We start from the raw sequence: 22,492 nt of genomic DNA, 5'->3' as shown, positions 1-22,492 counted from the left end.
TTTGTTCTTTATAATATATGGAACTTATGTATTGAGCTTATTCGAGTAGATTTGAGTGTTCAATTGTGTGTTGAATTGTTGAAATTTGAAGAACAATTTTTTTTTTTTTGGAAAGAAACTTTGGTTTCATACATGCCTGGAATTTTAGTAATTTTTACATTTAACAACACCATGTATATGCAGTTTAAGCATACATGAAAGACCGTATACGACATGTGCGAAAACGTCGATGTTTGGCAGGCCACACTTGATGCGAATGTCCGAAGTTGTCAAATTCACATATGGGTCTCAAGTTGTGTCGAAGTGGATAAACTTGCAAACAAATTTCAATTCTGGATTAACGTTAAAGGGCGACTCCAAAAGCGGGCATTTGTGCACTTCGCTCCATATTTTTGGTTTTGGAAAAACTTAAACAACCGAGAGATTTTCGATCTTTTTTAACACCCTTGTCGTTGAGCTATCATTCTCGAATGTGTCAAGGGTGTCCAAGATTAACTACTTTTATTTATTAAGAATAATATTTGACTTATATATGCAATATAGTTTTTCAAGGAAGAGTTGTTCAGTGACCAGGCTTCCGCTAACGTAGCTCACACTTGAATGTAGCAAAGGCAAAAAATATCACGTGACATTTTCCTATATGCCTAAATATTAGTGAGCAGAGTTACTTGATGCATATGTTGGTGGATAGTATCAGGTATCCAGTCAATTAGTCGAGATAGACAAAAATGACACAACACCATTGTTATTAAAGTACAAAGAACGGCAAAAATACCCCTGGTTTATTGAAATCGAATAAAATTGTCTTTTATTTTTGTTTTTGGTCCAAAATGCCCCTGAATTTTATGAAAATAGGATAAATTGTCACAGTCGTTAGTAAACTAACCCATAATGCCCTATTTCGTTAACAGCCCTCCAAGTCTCACGTATCCCCTCTTAAAACTTATTTCTTTGAATTCCAAATTTTAAAACAAAAGCCACTCAACTTATCTTTTATTTATTGTGTTTTCTCCTTCATATGAAAGATGTACATTTTTGTTCTGAACATATGCATGTGACTTAATTGTTACTCCTATTAAAGTTGGATAAAATTCACAGAAAAATCGAATTCAAAACTCAACAAAAAAGAGTTGATTTCCTTCTATCTATCTGCGTATTTTTTTGGAGGACGGAGTTATTTGATACCCGCATTAGTGGAAGATAGCATATACTCATGACATAGTTAAGTTGCGCGCAAATTGATAGTTTTGACTAGCATAGATGAAAATTGTTGAAGGACAACCACATTAATTTACGAATTCACATAAGTTATTCGATATATGACTGAATTCACAGCTCCAGTAAATGATTTATGTGCAACTACATTATTTCGTGGGTACTTGCTAATTCTAGTACAGATATCGAGTAACTTTGTCCTTTCAAAAATAGATAGATAAATGAAAAGAAATGATCATATTTCGTGTCTTGCCTCTATTGAGCCTTGATTACTGATTTTATCTATGATTTTGTATCCAACTTATTCTGAGTAACAACTAAGTTACACATACATAATCTGACTTTTTATGGGAAAGAAGGCTCAGGAATAAAAGGTATATTTTTTCAATGAAAGTGAAAGTACAATAGATATATAAAATAAAATAAAAAGAAAGTGGAGGAACCCTTTTTTCAAGGTGAAGACCATTACATCAGGAAAAAAGTTTTTTTTTTTTTTTTTTTAAATAAAAATAAAAATAAATACATGAGACAATGAAGAACCGTTGACGGGATAGGGACATAATTTGGCCAGTTTGCTACCAATGAGGGTATTTTTATCTCATTTCTAATTGTTCATGAATATTTTTATACCAAAAACCAAACAAAAAACATTTTTAGTTTATTTTCAACAGTTTAAAGGCATTTTTAACCTCTTTCTCAGAAAAGAAAAGAGTATAAATACACACTGTTTTGAACTTGAACATTCTAAACACTTACATTCCGCATATAATATTGTTCTATGATACAAGTTAGAATTTGATCTAAGAACTGAAGAAGTAATGCTAAGCTAAGCTAAGGAAAATAAGGGCAATTTCATTCATAAGCTCCAAATGAGCTGAAAGTGACTACAAATAGCCCTCTCAAGGAGAAGACTAAACTGAAAATAAGAATTTACAATTGGGGAAAATATGTAAATAACCAAACTAGTATTTTAAATTATAGGGACTTATTTGTAAGTTCTAAAATTAACAACTAACACCAACAGTATAAGCCTTGACAGCCTCCTGTACAACCTTCTCAAGCAGCTCACTTTCAACCCATTTCCATATCGTATTAGATCTCCCTCCTTCAAAACACCCTTGTCCTCAAGGGTGTGATAATGTGAAAATAATGTCCTTGGGAAGTTGAATCAGCATATCAAAAGTTTCACCATCAGTGACCACACTTTCACAAGCCCATAGGTTGAAAGATGGAGAAAAATTGAAAGCAAACCGTTGTATTTCATGACCTGTCACTAAAATAAATGGCCTGTCGTATTTGTCTAGGAAACGAGATAGTGACTGCCGAACTGGTGACAAAGGATAGCCATGGTCTCCATAGAAGTGCTCTGTAGGGGCAAGTCTACACTTAAAGTTACTTTCCTCAAAATGCGTGCAACCCTTTCCAGTGGCATTAGTAGAAGCACTAGCCTCAAAGACACTAAAGTTTTGTCTCGAATGATTAACATATACACCTTCAACACAAGTCTTCAATGCAAACTCATGGATAGATCCTCCAGGATCAAACACTGCCACATATGTCATGGAATGTGAGGGGATGAAACCACAAGGTTCAAATCTACTGGGAATAAAAATGGAATCAACAATTCCCAGAATTCTTGTAATTGGAGTAATATATTCCCTAGCAACCCTAACAGCAAGCAAATATCCTAGTCTAATGAATATTGCAAATTGATGTGCCTCCTCAGTGCTTCTAAAGTGTTCAAGAATCTTCACTGCTGCATCTCCTAATATTTTAATCCACTTACCACACTCAGTTGGACAAAATGAATTCTGAAAATTCTCAAGTATTATCAACAAATGGTTAAGCCCAATTTCCGCAATGCTCCTCCAATTGTGCCGGAAGGTCATTAGAACATACATTACTCTCTCCCTTGATAGTTGTAGTTCACATAACCTTTTCAACTTAACAAACAGTGACCCCTCCGCCTCTATAATCCATTTCAATCGATTCGACATGAATCTACTTATTGTCAATTGTGAAAAATTCATATCCATATCTTTTGACAGTACTTGATATGTTTTTGTTGCATTATGTGACCACGGCACCATTGCGCCACTTGAATTTTCTTGACTGAGAAAAGATGCCGCCCACAAGTAACAAGCAACACATGAACTATATTTCAAGCAGGCAACATAAACTCTATCTAAATGATTATATTGTACCAGTTAGTCTACATCATTAAGATTTCCAATCGGACTAACCATACCTGAATGGCTACAAGCATGCAGAACTGTACTTAAGGTTGCTATATTTGGGTTGACCCCATTTGCATCTTGCATTATCACTAAGCAATGTACAACTTCTTTTCCTTTTCCATGTTCATAAATATATGTCTGCCAAAGTAGAACACTTCTCCGCCACGAGACTACTTCAAGAACAAAAAGAACACCAACTGGAGCTCGAGAGATAGCTCGCCTGTACTGAAAGTCATGAGCACAATAGCAATCATCAACAGGGAACAAGCTTTTAACAAAAGTATCCTTAAATAGCTCATTATGTTTTCTGGTGTCTGGCCATATTAGAAAACCTTCATGACAAGCCCTCAGCACTATTTCCGCCTTTTCTTCCGACAATATCAACATATCCTTTGCACATTTATGCAAAGTCGAGCCAATCATACCGAACAGGAACTGAAATAACATAAGTAACATGGCCGCAATATTGTTGTGCAAGAATAAATCAACATGAATCATAACAAAGAGCCCTTTCCCAGAAATAAGAGCTACAATGCGACCATCTGTTCTTGTTATAATAATATAAGGAAGGTAGAAACAATTTCCAAACTGGACCAGATTGTCTAATGTCTTATAAGATAATTTATGATAGTCACTTATTCTTCTGCAACCCCAAACTGTAAGTTGAATATCTCTTAATGATGGTTGCCTAATAATTAATGCAAACTCTTCCTCACAATCTGTTTCTTCAAATTCAACAGAGTAATTCTTATCCATATCATCATTTGTCTCATCAGAAAATGCAGTCACACTATGCATTATCTTCATACTAAAGCCATTCGCATAGTTCTTTAATTCAGTTCCATTCTCGATATCAATCACATCAGTCACCTTAGGATCACTGGTGAGCAAGATACTCAAAGTCATAGAAAATATACCTTCAGGAAAGGTTTTAGGAGGAAATTGGTCACCTGGCTTTAACAGGGGAAGTCCCTCTCCATCACCAACACTCATCTTTGTCTGCAACAAAGACACTACCTCCATATTCATCACTTGATGCTGGCTAGAAGGAAGTATAGTAGTCTCAGAAACACAATTGATTAAACCAGGAATACTAGAAGCCCTCTCAAATACATTTGGTTTCCCAAGTACTTGTTCTGGCTCCTCGGTCGTGGACTCTTTCCCTCTGTCAATAGGCTCATATTGTTCAATGTTCATCTCAAACTCTATGTTAGAAGACTCTTCCTCAACACCCAGTGCTTTATCTTTGCTTGTAAGTATACCATTTGAATCAATTGTCATTAAGAGAGTTTCCATTTCGTCATACTTTCTGGCATCCATGTCTATGTCCATAGTAACAAATGTCTCAAGTTTCTCATCGATCAAGGGAATACAACTCTCGCAAATGTACTTCTTGTCAACCTCTTGAATAGTGAAACAGGTGTTGCCACCCACATAATTATTAGTTTCTGCTGGATCTTCATACATAGGAGCTAGTTTATCGAAAGGCCCCTTTAACTCATTAAATGGAATTTCATCGAACATCTTGTGCCCATCTTCAGGGTATCCCTTGTCAGCTCCATTTAGCTCTGGTTCAACCTCCAAATTCAAATTCATTATAGTAGTCTCCTTATCATCTGCAACCTTGACACTTAAAATATGAGTGTTAAGGAGACGAACCTTTTGAGATGAGATAAAATCAACTCTAGATTTAGAGATAGGAGAAGAATTGATGAAGCAGTGATGGTGAGCTTTAATCACAACAGAGGGTGATATCCTTGTCTCTGGCGAAGCTTCTATAGCCTCAATTGATGACCCAACTGCAACGGATTTTGGTTCAACCTTTCCCAATCTCGTTTCCTCCGGCGAGGGTTTTGGAATCGCAACGTCAGTGAAGTGACTAATGAAAGAAACATGACCTAGTCTTTCATCACTCACTGTGATGGTGCTATTGACAGTACGAGCCTCCTTATTAGTCGAAAAATCGATTAAGAAAGAGCCATCAATGACCGTGTTAATAGCATGCGATGTCTGTTGAAAGGGCATAGATGGAGAGAAATAGTCAGACATACTTTGAGTCCCCCTTTCAATAGCAGTATAACCAGCATTGGGGTCAAAATTGTATATGTTCGGAGATGGACTATAGTTGTTCTGCGGCCTCACGTCGGCACCGTGGTTATAGAAGCTACTTGTATAGCTTCCGGTGTAACAAAAATTGGGGAACCCCGATGGCTGGTAGGCATATTAAGGATATGTTTGATTCGGATGCTGCTGATATCCACCATGAGGATAGCCACCATAATAACCCCCATATCCTCTATACCCACAAGGATCTCCTCCATAACCACCAAATGGTAAAACACAAGAACATGGAGGTGGACTTGGAGTGAAATTAGAAATATAAAGAAGATTTTGGAAAGCCATTAAGGAATATACCCACAGAGCGAGGATAGTTGCTCTAATACCACTGATACAAGTTAGAATTTGAACTAAGAACTGAAGAAGTAATGCAATGCTAAGCTAAGCTAAGGAAAATAAGGGCAATTTCATTCAAAAGCTCCAAATGAGCTGAAAGTGACTACAAATAGCCCTCTCAAGGAGAAGACTAAACTGAAAATAAGAATTTACAATTGGGGAAAATATGTAAATAACCAAACTAGTATTTTAAACTATAGGGACCTATTTGTAAGTTTCTGGAATTAACAACTAACTCTATCAGTATAAGCCTTTACAGCCTCCTGTACAACCTTCTGAAGCAACTCAATTTCAAGCCATTTCCATATCATATCATTCTAATAATTAGTTATTCAGTTTAATGTTTATCTATCAACCTATTGTTTAATTCTTTGCTATCAATAATATTGTGAAACACTAGTAGTGTAAAAGTGTATCCAACAAAACACCAAATTCCCATTTTTTTCCAAATGTGTTCACGGATTATCTCGGCATCTTGCCTAGACATTCTTGGAAATTCAAGAATAACCCTAAAACTTTTTTGTAGTCCAAATTTGGGTCTTCAGGTTTAACGCCATTGTTTTTGCGCCCCCTTCCTATATTCACCTTTCTTTCACCATTGCTGATTGTGGTCTTCTCAAGACCCACGTAACATGTTTGTTAAAATGCCTCTTAGAAACCAATGACCTCCAAAACAATATTTCATGAACTCTTCTTATTGTTATTATTATCCTTACTCGAAATGGTAAAGCCCCTTAAACCCATATTTCTCTATTCCTTAAAAAACCCACATCACAGTAGCAAATTCAGGCATTTTTCTTATCTGGATTGTCTTCAATTTACATCAAAACCTGATTTTTTTCAAGAAAACAACAACCCATCTTTCATTGTTTCTAAGGTACTAGAAATATTGTCTAATCCTAGGTTGCAATGGCAGACAAGTATAGAGCTGAATTCATTGAGCTCAAAAATAAGACCCCGCCACGTGGCAAAACTAGTTGAGATTCATGAAAATACTGAAGTAGCATTAAGGTTTTTTATTGGGTTTCTAAGAAGCATTTTTACAAACATGATATGAGCTGTTATGTTTCCATGTTGAATAGGCTTGTTTTTGATAAGAAATTTGGACCTGCTGATCATGTGAGGATCTTGATGATCAAATGTTGTAGAAATGAGGATGAAATGAAATGGGTTGTTGAGTATTTAAGTGAACTTGGAAGAAAAGGTTTTGGGTATAGTTTGTATAGCTTTAATACTTTGTTGATTCAGTTAGGTAAGTTTGAGATGGTTGAGGCAGCTAAGAGTGCTTATCAAGAAATCATGAGCAGCGGGATCGAGCCGAGTTTATTAACTTTTAACACTATGATAAACATATTGTGCAAGAAAGGAAGAGTTGAGGAGGCTAAGTTGATAATGAGTCATATTTATCAGCGTGAATTGAGTCCAGATGTGTTTACGTATACATCTTTGATTTTGGGGCATTGTAGGAATAGGGACTTGGATGCAGCATTTGTGGTATTTGATCGGATGGTTCAGGACGGAATAGATCCAAATGCAGCAACTTATACTACTCTTATAAATGGACTTTGCACGGAGGAGAGAGTCGATGAGGCTATGGGCATGCTTGATGAGATGATTGAGAAAGGTATTAACCTACTGTTTATACGTACACAGTTCCCATTAGTTCCTTGTGTGCAGTTGGACGTGAGAAGGAGGCAATTGATCTTGTAATGAGCATGAGAAAGAGGGGCTGTGAACCGAATGTGCAGACATATACAGCTCTAATTAGTGGGCTGTCTCAATCTGGACTCCTTGAAGTAGCGATCGGATTGTACCACAACATGTTGAGAAAAGGTTTGCTCCCAACTATGGTTACATTCAATATATTGATAACTGAATTATGCGGAGCAAGAAAAGTAGGTAGAGCTTTCAGAATTTTCCGTTTGATTGAAGCACATGGATACAAACCCAACACTATAACTTACAATGCACTGATCCATGGATTATGCTTGGTTGGGAATATTGAAAGGGCAATGGTTCTACTAAGTGAGATGCTAAAGGTGGGTCCGGCTCCAACAGTGATTACTTATAATACCCTCATTAATGGATACCTTAAACGGGGATTTCTCGACAATGCTATGAGACTGCTGGATTTGATGAAGAATAATGGATGTAAAGCCGATGAATGGACATATGCAGAACTTATTTCTGGTTTCTGCAAGAGGGGCAAGCTTGATTCGGCTTCAGCTCTCTTCCAGGAAATGATAAAGCATGGTTTAAGTCCAAACCAGGTCAACTATACAGCTTTAATTGATGGTCTTTCCAAGGAAGAGAAAGTGGATGATGCGCTTGCATTGCTTAAAAGGATGGAAGAGAGTGGTTGCAGTCCAGGCATAGAAACTTACAATGCTATCATAAATGGTTTGTCCAAACAAAATAGACTTTTGGAAGCAGAGAGACTATGTAATAAGATTGCAGAAAGCAGACTGCTCCCAAATGTCATCACCTACTCTACTTTGATTGATGGTCTTTGTAGGAATGGTGGGACTCGTCTTGCATTTAAGATTTTCCATGATATGAAGAGAAGAAATTGCATACCAAACCTGTACACTTACAGTTCGCTAATCTACGGTTTATGTCTTGAAGGCCAGGCTGATAATGCAGAGAGCTTACTCAGAGAAATGGAGACAAAAGGGTTAGCTCCTGATTTAGTGACGTATACTTCACTAATTGATGGTTTTGTAGCATTGGGTAGACTAGATCATGCATTTTTACTTCTTCGCCAGATGGTTGATAAGGGTTGTGAACAAATTATAGAACCTTTGGTGTGTTGTTGAAAGGATTGCAAAAGGAGCATCAATTTATTCCAGGGGAGGTTTCCGTCCTGCCTGAAAGAGTGTATAGTATCACAGCTGGCAAGAATGATGTTAGTTTTGAACTGCTATGTACTCTACTAGATAGAATGTCAAAAATGGGTTGTGAGCCAAATGAAGGCACATATTGCACTTTACTTTTTGGTCTGTCTAGAGAAGGTAAAACTTATGAGGCAGACCAGTTGATAGAACATATGGAAGAGAAAGGCTTCAGTCCTACTAGTGCAGTACATTGCTCTCGTGTAGTTTCTTATTGCAATAATTTGAAAGTGGATGCCGCTTTGGAAATATTTGATTCATTGGTTCAACAAGGTTTTCGACCTCCTTTGTCAATTTATCAATCACTCATCCGTGCTCTCTGTAGAAGTAGCCGCCTAAAAGAAGTTGAAGTGCTATTTGAAAACATGATTGGGAAACAGTGGAACAATGATGAGATTGTTTGGACTATCCTCATTGATGGTTTACTCAAGGAGAGAGAATCTGAATTGTGCATGAAGCTTCTTCATGTCATGGAATCCAAGAGCTGCACTATTAATTTCCAGACGTATGTTATCTTGGCAAGAGAATTGTCCAAACTAGATGGTTAAATGATAAGAGTCAAGTGATTTTTTTGAGATGCAGTTGATCGGCAGCTCCACAAAGCAGAAATAAGTGAGTTTATTTCTAATCTTGCAATAGCCTCTCATCTATGGTTTCCTCAACTACTCTCTCTATGACTCATTTTAGACCACAAGTGTTAAAAGTCTTCTTTTCTTTCTTAACTTCCATGCCAAGTCAAACACCCTCACATAAATTGGGACGGAGGAGTAGTATACTGAAGATTCCAGTTTGTTTCTTCTTCTCGATACATTTTGGAGTGGAGAAGTGGAAAACTATTGAAGGACTAGATGCATATCTTGTCTACTGGAGATTTCTTTTTCTTTTCCACCTTATCTACCCATCTTGATGAGAAAAATGATGGTCTAGTGGGAAATGGTCCTAGGTCCTAGGGATCTTACATAGTATCTTAAGCCAAAGGAAACTTGCAACAATTCATATTTTCATTTTGTTCTTAAATATCATGTGAGATTGTTGACTTTCAATATAAGAACTTGGAAAACTGGGAGTGATTTTGGCAGAGTTAAAGTGAATCTATGAGCTAGTTATACCACTGATGGTTTATCCTGCAATGGATTGAGACCAGTGCTTTCTGGATCCTTAAAACTTATCTGTGTATGTTGTTGTTTTGTTATATCTGTGTAATTTGAAAATGAGTGTTCCTTTCTCAATAGTCAAAATCCCTATTGTGTTTGGACCTGATGCCCTTCCTTTATTTGGTTTCTACTTCTGCAGGTCAAGTTTAGAAATAGGATTAAAGCTTGCTTCAGAAGTTTTGAAGTGTTCAACTGCAAAACCTGGTCGAATTTACTGTTCCTTTGTTTTCCGGGAACATGTGAACCCTAAACTCGTAAGTACATTCTTACTTAAGTAGAGATGACGCCATCGGACGCAGAGCATATCAATCTTTGCACTATATTGACAATACCCATCATGGGAATCATAGAGCAGAAAATTTCTTTGGCATATTAAAGTTATTCCGTTTTGTCTTTTCTCAATTTTAACCTATCTATTCAAACTCAATCAAGAATCAATGCTCGGTTAGCTTTCCAGTGTGTGATCACTCCCAAAGGATATTTGGTATTTTACATTTAGCTCGCTTACTGTTTTGATAGTTCTTCTCTTCATTTCGTTCTAGATTTGGCATCTCGTGACTCATGCCAGAAATCTGATTGAAAATGAAAAGCATCAACTATTAATGTACAAATCCTAAAACAGCTGTGTGCTCTGTGAAGTAAAGCAGTGAACATACGAAGGTAGATGGTTATCATTAAAATATAGGGTTTGTGGTGCTAGGATTATTTTGATTGAGATTTTACTATCTTTTTTTGATGATGACGTGAGCTTTGCTAGAGTTTTTTGACTAGTCAAAGTTGGAGAAGTGTTTCAAATTGTTTACATTTACTGCATGACATCTAGTAGCAGTAAAGAGCAAATCCATAGTCGTAAAAGTCTTTTTCTGGCCATGGTAGGGTTGGTGTTCCTTATACCCTTTACCGTCTCTGTAAACGTTGGTTGCTGATATGTTTCCTAAAGCTCAAAATCAATCTCATCATGTCATGCACCTTGAAATGATAATTGTGAGAAAATCAGAGCTGCCTTGAGTTAGAAGAGGGAAAACCAAAGTGCTTTTAATTGATAATGCTAGTGAAGGATATAGAATGTACTGAATTGACATAGTAAGAAGTGGCACAATTGCCAGTGAAGTTTTGAGTTCAGGTTTCTATTTTCAGAGTACTTGTCCAGGGATAGTGTAACAAGTTGACCTCTGTCTGGTATCCGGACATTTTGTAGTTCAAATGAGATCAATATCTTGGTAAAAATTTCCAATTCTGTATGCTGCACTTCTTAAGAAACTGATCGCTCTAATGATATTTCATAGACAGGTTCTGTTTTGTTCTGCTTTTTTTTTGGTGATCGTCGTGGATGAGGATGTAGTAATGTAGGCTTCTTTAACTGTAATATTTCTTATTTTTTGAGTCGATCGAAGTAACCAATGGTAACTCTTGGCTGGTGGTAATTGTGGGTAACTACTGGATGTTGTTTATCCGCATCTGCTTATCTTTTTCATCTATCTTTTGGGTTTCCCTTTCGTCCTTTTTGTAGCCCTCCTCGAAGTCTCATGCTCAATTGAGATGTAAGCTTCTAATCTGTTATTGCACCAAATATGTTCAAGCTGCAAAATTGTTAGCCTTAATGCAGTTTTCGGTGCCATTTAGTGTGTTAACAACAAAAATGACCCTGGTAGATGGTTTTAAAATGAATGGCCATGTGATATAAGTAGTGCTAGCAAAGACTCTTAGCAGGAGCTTCTTCTTTTTCTTTGAATGGGAAGGGAAGAGAGAGAGGGTGGGGGTCATTCAGATGCATTTTATCCAACTAAGAAAAAATTACGTGAATAAAAAAATTCAGAAGCCTTCCATCCGCTGAGTGGATATTACGACTGGCCTTAATTAGAACCAGAATGCTTGCATTGAGGAGGAAGACCTTTAAGGTACCTTTTAAGGTCGTGACAACATTCATAAATCATGCGGTATTTTCTTACCCACTGGATCCATCTTCTGGTCTTAGTATCAGTTTGTTGAGTTTGTAAGGAACCTGATCATTGTTCATAGAAGCAGTGGGTGTTGAACCAGCAGTAGATGAGGATTTGTGTTGCCCAGTGATCAGCATTCCACAAGCTTGTATAGACCTTCAGAGCTTGGTTCTTAGGTTATGGCAGACCAGCGGCTCATTGTTGTCCAAGGGGAATGTTATCCACCAAGAATCTGAAATATTAAATAGAATTTTGCAAAGATATCTGCAAGGTGCCTTGAGTTATTACATGATGCGATTTGAATCCCAAAAGGATTGAATAGGTGTGGATGAAAGTGGTTGGTGTCATGTTCACAGTAGGCTCAAAACAAAATTGAAATTGCTGTTTTTTGTTGCCTTTTCCTAGGACTTAAGCTGTATATGGTTACCCTGAGACTGCCTAAGAACTCAAAATCCATCTCATTGTGTGCTGTTTATCGAGAAGTTGACTATATTACCATAGAACCAAATTGTTAGTGAAATCATATCATATATAGTGTGGGATAGCATTGAATCAGGGGAATTGAAGTATCGAACAGGAATGTGGTGATAGTGCCAGGAGAGTTGCCTGGGACAATTTGAGTTGCATGTTGAACCTTCCAAATAGTATTTTACCCTGTTCATTGCCCCTAGTTATATCAACATCTTGGTAGAAATTTCCTGTAGATGCTACCCATGATAGGCTATTACTTTGCAAGAGTTTGAAAAGTGTTCTCATATATATATATATATATATATATATATATATATATATATATATATATATATATATATTTTTTTTGGTTCGGATAAGAAGTATTCTCATAGTCCTTGAAAGAGAAATGCTTGACAAGAACACTCGCCCTAAAATTTCATTACCTTATTCCTACAACTCTAGTACCATTCGAGTTAGGCTACATGAAGCTCATTTGAAGAGGAAGCTAAGCAGAGTTACCCTAAAATTTGGTTTGTTGTTGTTGTTGTTGTTAGATAGTTCAACATGAAGCACCTATATAGTTCAGTGCAAAGCCGTAGTGGTAAAGGAGGGAATCATTAGAATTTGATAATCTGAATAGCCGGAGCACAACTTTCACATGGAGGAAAAATTATGAAGCCTCTCGTCTCTTCTTCGTTGTTGTTTCTCATGTTCCATTTCTCTCCTGGTGCTTCAAAGTTCCTCTTCGTTTAATTTCCTTATCCATATAGACATGAAATTTTGATGAGAAGAAATTGATGTTTTACGTAGTTCGGGATGTTAGGTGAAGGAGATGTAAGTTGTTGGCTAGGGGGAGTGACAGAGATGTAAGTTGTTGGCTAGGGGAGTGACTAACTTCTGTTGTACATGTCTTGCCTGTCTGTTTCTGTATATGTATTCCCCAGTTAGCGTGGAGATTAAGGAAAGCAAGTATTAATAGATAACTAGATAACCTTCTACATATAGACATCTGTCTAGGGGACCTCTTGACCTTTTCTTAAAGGTGCCTCAGTGTGTACGTCACTGATCCAAGAACTTGTAGCGGTGCTTCTGAAAACGGGGAAAGGAAAATGAGATGTGAAGGCAAAAAATGAAAATAAATAGAGAACATCTGAACGAGTTTTTCAATTTGCTTACTTTTATGTAAAACTTGATAAATATCTAATAAGTAGGAGATCGACAACTCTTCTCAGTGCACTGACATCTTTTGGTGTTCAGATGAAAATTAATCTGGGTTTAACTTTGTTTTTCTTTCTCTTGCAGGATCCACTTTGATAGTCGTCAATTTTCACCTGCTTATGGCAATTTACATGTCCAGCAAAGTAGGAATCAAACCATAAGGCATTGGCTAGAGCAGCCATATTGATTCTTTTAACACATACACCCGCTCAAAAGGTTTTATTTTTTACCCTCTCTTGTTTTCCGTCTCTTATACAAGATTTATGTAAGTAATTAGAGTGCAGTCCCATTTTCAGAATTAGCCTGGAGGAATAACACAGCAGTTGATGTACATAGATCTCACTTAGCTTCAGAGTTGAATGCCTTGGAAATCTTTGGCAATTGATGATGATTTACTCTGCATCATTATATTCATGATTTAGAGTTGAGCAGGATGTTGTAATACTTGTATTGATTCAGGCATAATTGCAGGTTATAAGGTATGCCTGCAATATTTTTTTGTACTTTGGCTTTGTTTTAAATATTTGTTTATTTATTTTCGAAGGTGTCTGGATTAACTGCTGTAGGATCACTTCGGGTTACATTCAGTGTATTCATTTTAACACTTATGAGATGCCAACTGTTTGACCTTACGTGATTTACTCCCTCTGTCCCATACCAGTTGTCCAGTTTCGTTTTTTGAGAGTCCAGTTGACCAATTTTTGGAGCTAAATTGGATTAAATCAATTCAATATTTTAAAATTAAAATTTAGATATTCAAAAATTGCGTGAAAATCTTTGATTGTGATTAACCCATATCGATATGGTGAAAAAATATGTTTTTTAAGATATTGGTCAAAAGTTTATATAGTTTGACTTTTAAAAAAAGAAAAGTGGACAAGTAATATCTTACGGAGGGAGTAATGTTTAGGGTGTGATGGATATAAAAGGAACTAAAAGAGAGAGTAAAATATAAAAATAAAAAAGTGTAGAAATTTCTGTAACTTTAATAACTAGGTGGGAAAATAGTACCAACAGGATAGGTCGTTAAAAGAGATCCAAATCATGCATCCCAATCTTGTCTTATATTTAAGTACATGCCATGCCAGATGACGATATAATGTCCCTATTAAATGAGCTGTTTGTGAATTTTATACTTTAGTATTTGGATCCGTGTCAATTTTCAGTGACATATCAAGTTCTTTAATTTTATTTAATACTGCTGTATGCATCATGAAACAATCCAAGAGAGCATAGTATTTTATCATGTAGTAGAAGACTAGAACCAGGAAGATGAAGGCAAAAATATTGATAACGTGTATGCAACGGAAGCCATATTTTCCTTTATTTTGAAGAAAATAAAAACATAGCAGTGAATAAGAGTAGGAAAAGATTAATTGAACAATGTTGAGGGACTAGACACTGCGATTCGATAAGTAAAATTTCGGTGTCTTTGAGTTAATTTGAGTATATCTTGACTACTTCACCGGATTCGTTCTTACCTCCTACCGGTATGAGTACCCACAGGGGTCGTTTGGTGCATGGTATAAGCTAGGATATCCCAGCACTAATTTTTTGTACCATGTTTGGTAGAAGGTATAAATTTATCCAGGATAAATTTATACCTTGTACCAAACAAAGTATAAAATGCATCCCATGATATAAGTTGGGATATACCTTCTTATACCACTTATTTTGGACTATTTTATACCATCTCCTAGATGGTATAAAATAGTCCCAAGATATGGGATAATAATTTTGGCCATGCACCAAACGACCACATAGAGTTTGAGCTATGACTTACAAAGGGTGGTTAGAATACCTTTCTCCAAAAAATATATTGTGAATATAAGTGTTACTATTTATACATATACAGTCAGATCTCTCTATAACGGCATCCGCGTATAATAGCACCTCTCTATAACAGCTAAAATTTATCAGAATTGTGTTATATTTTATTTCTCTATAGCAGCATTTTACCTATAACAACAACAACCAACTTTATAACAGTACGCTCTTTGTACAATTACCTCCCATATAACAGCTATCTGTTTTTTTTTTGCCAAACTCATCGACGGACACCTGTGATCATCCACTTCTTTCACTTGAACACCTCAAGTGCTCCTTATTCCTATTGAGCACTTAAACTACCCGAATTTTATTCCAAATTAGGCATTTTTTGTACAATTTGCTAAATATGTAAGGTGTGTGAAACACACTCGCTGATGACATGTCAAAGTGGTGAACGAAATGAAGACATGTGGCACATATTCCCAAAATAATTATTAAACAATATATATTGTGAGTAAAAAAACTATTTAGTTAATTAAAAAAGAGAAACAAAACAAAAAAAAATTGCAACAGCTTCCTCCTCTGATCTTCTTCTTCAAATCCTCCTCCGACGACCACCATGACTGCAAATCCAACCACCACCAGCGCCTCATTCTTCTTCAGTTTCTTCACCATAACCACCAGCACATCCTCTCACCCTTTATCGAATTTGACCTCTACAACTATCAGAACATTTTATTGGTTTTCAAATGATACCCATGACAAGTCCTATTTCAAGCAAACCTTTGAATACCCATGTCCTTAGTAAGATATTTGATTTGCTGAAAGCTTAAAAAAATACACGGCCTTTTTTGCTACAAGCAATAATATTACACACAAAATTATTTTCAATAACCCATGTCTTGCATCAAAATTGGTGTAAAGAAGTACCCTGAAAATACCATCTCATGAATCATGATTGTGGAGGTGGAATCGGCGCCATTGGTGCCGGGGGAATTTTCCGATCTTGCGATATATAATGTTTTTATTGAATAACCCATGTCCTTTCTTTACTGTTTTGGTGATACACAAATACTTAATTGATTTAATTTGTCACGGGAAAAAATGATAGGAGAGGAGAAGATTGAATATATGGTGGTGGCTTACGGTGGCAGGATGGCGGTGGATGGTGGAGGAAGTCTTGGAAGGAGAGAGAAGGAAGAAGAATAAGTAAAAAATAAAAACTTGCAAAATTTAAGCCTTCCACGCGCCTCTTTTAAGTGATTCACACAAATCTTGCCATGTCAGTAAAAAATGTCTAATTGGAACAAAATTCGGGTAGTCTAAGTGCTCAATAGGAACAAGGGGCACTTGAGGTGTTCAAGTGAAAGAAGTGGACGATTACAGATGTTTCTCGATGGGTTTGACCAATTTTTTTTATAATATAGTTATTAACCATCTTTATAAATATAGAATATCTATGATTACCAATAATAAGTAGTATGGATTTTGACCAAATGCTTAATTTGATAGTTCAATATATTATATTTATGATAGAATATTACATATGAATACATGTGTGGAGTTTAATGCAACACTTTCTATCATTAAAGCTTTCACTGATGAAGAGATTATTGCTTATGTCATTGGAGTGGAAGAACAAGTGAATATGGAAGTCGAAGATGACAATGAAAGTGTTGACGAAAAACCTCAACCTATTGTTACTTGGACTGGGTTAGAAGATTCAATAGTTCAACTCTTAGATTCACTTCAAGGATACCCGTTTGCTGAAAGTTTAGACGCAAATTTTCGTAAACTCAAGCGTTATATCACCACTAAGAGATACTATTATAAATTTCTCCCATCAATCTTAAAAGATTTTAATTTCAAGTACTTTAGATTTAAAATGTGTGCCTTAGAACTTAAAACTTTATACATTCAGTAAGAATTTATTGAAATTGTATTAACTTTCTTTAATGTTTAGTTAGTGAAGCATTCATATCTTTGAGATTTAAAATTTAAATAATTTGTTATTTTTTTACAACATTAAAAAATAAAAATAAAAATAGATTTTATGAATCGTTGTTGCCTATAACAGCCAACTATTATTTAAATGTTAAATGCTTTTATAGGTGTATAACAACAATTCTCTATAATAGCTAAAAAATTTCGGACCCTGTTATAGAGAAATTTGACTGTATATTAAATCTTGAACACTTTTGAATATCCTTAGCGAAATTCTTGGTGTCTCCACTTATACCCTGTAACTCTGCCGACCAGTACTTAAAAGCAGAAGAAAAACAGACAATGCGGTTCTTCAACTGCACATTTATGTTATATTTGGATTTTTCTGAATTTCTGGGAAGTTCTAGTACTGTATGTTTGGTGGGATTCTCCCTGCAATCATCAGAAAAAGAAAATAGAAAGTTCAGTCACACCAACAAAACAGAACTCCATAAAAGATAACCACTACAAAGTTTGTCTTTAGTTCATGGCTTTCTCCATCATAGCACAACGAAAAAAATATGTATGTTGAAAATATAAGACAAGAAAAAATAGAACTAACAATGCCTCAAATAAAACAACTTTAAAAAAACAAACAGACGTAACAATACCTAATCCTTTATTCCTTCAAACACTCTCTTCCAAATACTAACATCCATCATATTTTGTACATTTCTCCTCAACATTTTCCTCTTCTAAAAAGTCCTCCTGCATGCCTTCAACTTACATCAACACAACCTACATCATAACATAATCAATTTTAACATTTCTTTTTGGATTTTCTTCCTTAGTCGCCCGATTCGCCTCCTTAATACGTCACGACTGAAATTTCGATAAACCAAGGCAACAACTTAGCCATATATTCCCACCTATATATACACACATATGCAAAAACTTTAGCTCTGAAAAACAAGCAAAATCAACACTAGTTCTCACATTTTTCTTTTTCTTCGTATCGATGGGGAGGCCGAATAATAATGATGCTAATGTTGCAGGTCCTTCAATTGCACTGTTACAAGAAAGATTCAGGCAATTGGAAAGAGCAAGAGAACAAAGAGAGGACAAGACACTAAAATTGTTCCCAGAATCTCAGTTGATCAAGATTTCAACCAAGAACTATGTATCTGCTAATCAAGGATTACAATGCGATCAACGGGTAATTTTTCCATCTGGGTCATATGAAAAAGATCATAATCTTTCACTTGGGCTCAGCTTGAATAATAACACCAAACAAACAGGCTATAGAGCTCTGAAGACACAAAAGTTTTGGTCAGGTTTTAGTCCTAAGCGTAAATTTGGAAACTCTGATGTTGATACCTCTCTTCATTTATAGTCATACTAATTTCTTTATAATCAGACTTCTATATTTTCATTTACTTATTCTGCAGACTGTAAATGAAGGATCATTAATTGTTCAGGATCTCATCAATATGTAATTATGTTTCCTGTATTTCCTTTTCAAGAATCTGCGAATTGAACGTAGGCAGTCACACAGCGGCGGATCCAGGATTTTAAGGTCGTGGGTGCTTGCCTTTAATGACAAAGGACGATCGTCATAAAGGCAAATCGGCAGGAACAGAAAAACTATTGTGTTCACGTTAGGACAATGAAGAGAACGCTAAGGAACTTTGATATATACCTAGGGCGAGCCCACATATAGTAAAGGGGTCAACTGAATACGTTTCGTCGAAAAATTATATCGTGTGCGACAATGCGAGTATCATTTAAAAAGTGAAGCACCAATTATCTACGTAAGTTGAATTCACTTAAATCGACACAATCCTACAACCAAGTGGTTAAGCGGGTTTAGAACATCGTGGAGGTCCATTGCTCAATTCTATCTTCACTTATATAATTTTGTTATGCTTGTATGGCGCTTTTGCCGTACATGGGCTAAGTCAAATTAATTAATATTTTGTTAGCATTAGCATTACTAATTTTACTTAAAAAGTTTAAAAGAAGAATCTGCACAAAAAGAAAAAAGAAAAAAGAAAAAAGAAGAACAAATTAAGAAGCAAGCTAGAGAAATAAGAACCTGCACAGCTAAAGAGAAAATGCTTAAGAACCAACAGAGTTTCTGCTAAAAGAAAGTGCACTAAGAGAGGTTCGAACCCCAATCTCAGGTAGGAAACAACTTTGATTTCCGCTCGTATGCCACAACACCCACAAGTGTTTTTGTGCAATGGATGCTTAGAGATTCTATATTACATTTTTCTAGGATTATATATATAACTACATATAAGCTCGGATGAGGTCAATGGGTGCTCGAGCACTCACAGTGCTCTATGTGGGTCCGCCCTTGTAGTCATATGGAATTCATATCAATTTTGATCTTGATGAAACAAATACTACATGACATACATACACGTTAAATAGGAGGAAAGCACACAGATAGCCAATTTTAAAACCTCCTACTTAAAGCATGGTATATAACTCTTTTTGTAAGTTTAACCGCCCCAGATATATATAGGACTTAAGTTTGGGCTTGTCGATGATTGATTTCAGATAATTTGGCATATTGATTATGCACGCAAACTTCAAACATTTTTTACAATCCTAAATTTAAGACTCGTTCGTCTGAAGTTTGAACTACCAAACCTAACTTCAGACCCTAATTCATATAACTCCTAATAAATTCCACTGTATAGTGGACAAGTTCAACCGAAAAACATTTATGTGTCTACAGTCACTTTGTCATCATGTGTTTATCGGTATATATCCAACAGTCTTCTCATGCCATAAACTTGAGTTGTCAGATGCGACTGAATCTTTTTTTTTTTTTTTGGTCGAAAGTGAAATTTTATTCAAACCAACAGTATGTTGTACAATCTGCTAGTCCTTTTTTTTTACTACAGGACTAGACCTCAGTTTCAGGATCAACTCTATTTCTGCTAATCTCTCTAAAGTAGCTAATTACATTGGATCCTCAAGCAGGATAAGTGTTTAAATTCTCTAAGGCATGCCTCCGCTTTTGCTTGGAGTTTCCTCGAATGTGCAGTTGGATGGCAATCTCCTTCAATCTCCTGGTGCTCGTTTGGTGGTTCTCTTGGAATCTTCTGTTGTTTCTCTCATTCCATACATGGTAGATAGTTGCATTGAACAAAAATTTTAGAATTTCTGCTCTAGCTCTGTTGTTGTTGACCTGTCTTGCTAGCCATTGTACTTCTGCATCCCATGTTCTGATTTGCCCTGGTGCTCCTACCCATTTTAGCAAGGTTTCCCAGATGTGTTTAGAATAGCAACACTTAAACCACAAATGGTTCTGTGTTTCCTCCAGCCCCGTGTTACATGGCACACAATCCTTGCTAATATTTATACCCCTCTTTGCAAGTCTAGTCACTGTGGCTAGACGTTTTTATACAGCTAACCATGTAATGAATTGATGTCTAGGTACGGTACCAGCCCCCATAGTGATACTCTTCCAATGCACCTTTGGGACCTGTGGTATAAAACTTTGGTAAGCTTTTTTTATCCTAAATTTTCCTGCACTGCAATACTTTTGTAACACTGTATCGATGCTACTAGAGGTCAGCCATTTTCTTGCTGCAAAAATCTTCCTAACAAGCCAGCTGGCCTGTGTAGGGGTGTTTATGTCATCCAAGTTCTGCTTCTTGATATAGAAATTGTGCACCCACTTGATCCAAAGTGTATCCTTTTTGGAGTTTAAAGCCCATGACAGTTTGTATATAGCAGCCTTGTTCCACTGATATATGTCAATAATATTCAATCCTCCTGCTGATCTAGGTAAGTAGATTTTTTCCCATGCAACCAGTGCTCTTTTGGACATATCAGCACTACCTCTCCATAGAAAGGTCCTACAAACACTGGTGATAAGCTTTGTGATCTTTTTAGGCAAAAGAAAGACTTGTGCCCAATATGTCTGCATCTCAAAAAGAACAATTTTGGTTAGCTGTACCCTCCCACTGTATGATAAGAACTTTGTAGACCAACATTTGATTCTGGAAACCATCTTCTTAACTAATGGTATATATTGCAATATACTTAGCTTTTTTGAGGACAATGGAAGACCCAGATATCTGAAGGGGAGCTCACCAACTGTGAATTGAAATGCATCTAGAATTTCTGCCTTCTCCTCTGGTTTAATACTTGCTAGGTATATAGAACTTTTATCAAGATTTGCATGCAGCCCGGATACCTCGGAGAAGTGTGTAAATGCATTGATCATCAAGTCAATAGATAGCCTGTCAGCTCGACAACACATCAAGAGATCATCTGCAAAGTAGATATGCACAATTTTTTGCTTTTCAAACCTAGGATGGTAGTTAAAATTAGGGATATGTCTCAGCTGCTTCAATGACCTGTTCAAATATTCCATGGCAAGTACACAAAGGTAAGGTGACATAGGATCACCTTGTCTTAATCCCTTTTTTGCCTGGAAAGGTGGGGTTAAACCTCCATTTATTAGCAAGGAATATTGAACTAAGGTAACACATTCCATCACTAGATTCACAAACTTTACAGGAAAGACAAACTCATGAAGCACCATTCTCATAAAACACCATTCTACTGAGTCATATACCTTCCTTATATCCACTTTTACAATGCATCTTGGAGAGACACCCTTGTGTCCATAGCCTTTTATAAGTTCATGGGCTACTATGACATTATCCAATGTACTTCTCCCCTCAATGAAGGCAGATTGTGATGCTCTCACTATTTGATCCACCACTAGTTTCAATCTAGAAGTGAGTATTTTTGCAATCAGTTTATAGGTGGTGGATGAGAGAAAGAAAGGAAATGAGCTCGTTGATTCACCTATCGAAAGGGCGAAGGAATGAAAGGAAGCTCGGGGTCAAAGCGCGTTCGTTGTTGCTGTATAGCTTTTACAGCGCAGAGATCTAGCAACGCATTCTAGGCACGAGATCATTGGTATTGGATGTATCGTTAGGTTGTGCGAGTCAAATCTGGGTTCCTTTTTTTTCCGTTGCGAGGAGAAAGAGATCCCTTCCCTCGTTTTCCAATGAATATGAAGTCCGGGAGGCTGCAGGTACTATGGATCCTCTGACACCCAATACAACAAGCAATTGGTCAAAATTCTTTAACAAAGGTTGGATTAGGTACTTTGGGCACCAAGGTAATAGTGGTGTAGTTTATACCCTTTAGCATCTTTCTATTTGCAAGAAAATCCAGTATTGCTTTTATCAGATCTTCTCCTA

The 22,492-nt window shown here is 36.4% G+C and overlaps 1 pseudogene; it reads left to right on the top strand.

Annotated features, from left to right (window-relative positions):
* The first annotated feature begins 6,170 nt into the window (after positions 1–6,170).
* Positions 6,171–14,188, top strand: LOC132036036 (pentatricopeptide repeat-containing protein At5g65560-like; annotated as a pseudogene).
* The last annotated feature ends 8,304 nt before the right edge of the window (positions 14,189–22,492 follow it).

Source organism: Lycium ferocissimum, chromosome 11 (genome assembly GCF_029784015.1).
Source record: "Lycium ferocissimum isolate CSIRO_LF1 chromosome 11, AGI_CSIRO_Lferr_CH_V1, whole genome shotgun sequence".
NCBI classification, from domain to species: domain Eukaryota; kingdom Viridiplantae; phylum Streptophyta; class Magnoliopsida; order Solanales; family Solanaceae; genus Lycium; species Lycium ferocissimum.
This window is presented reverse-complemented; position numbering and strand designations above follow the sequence as displayed.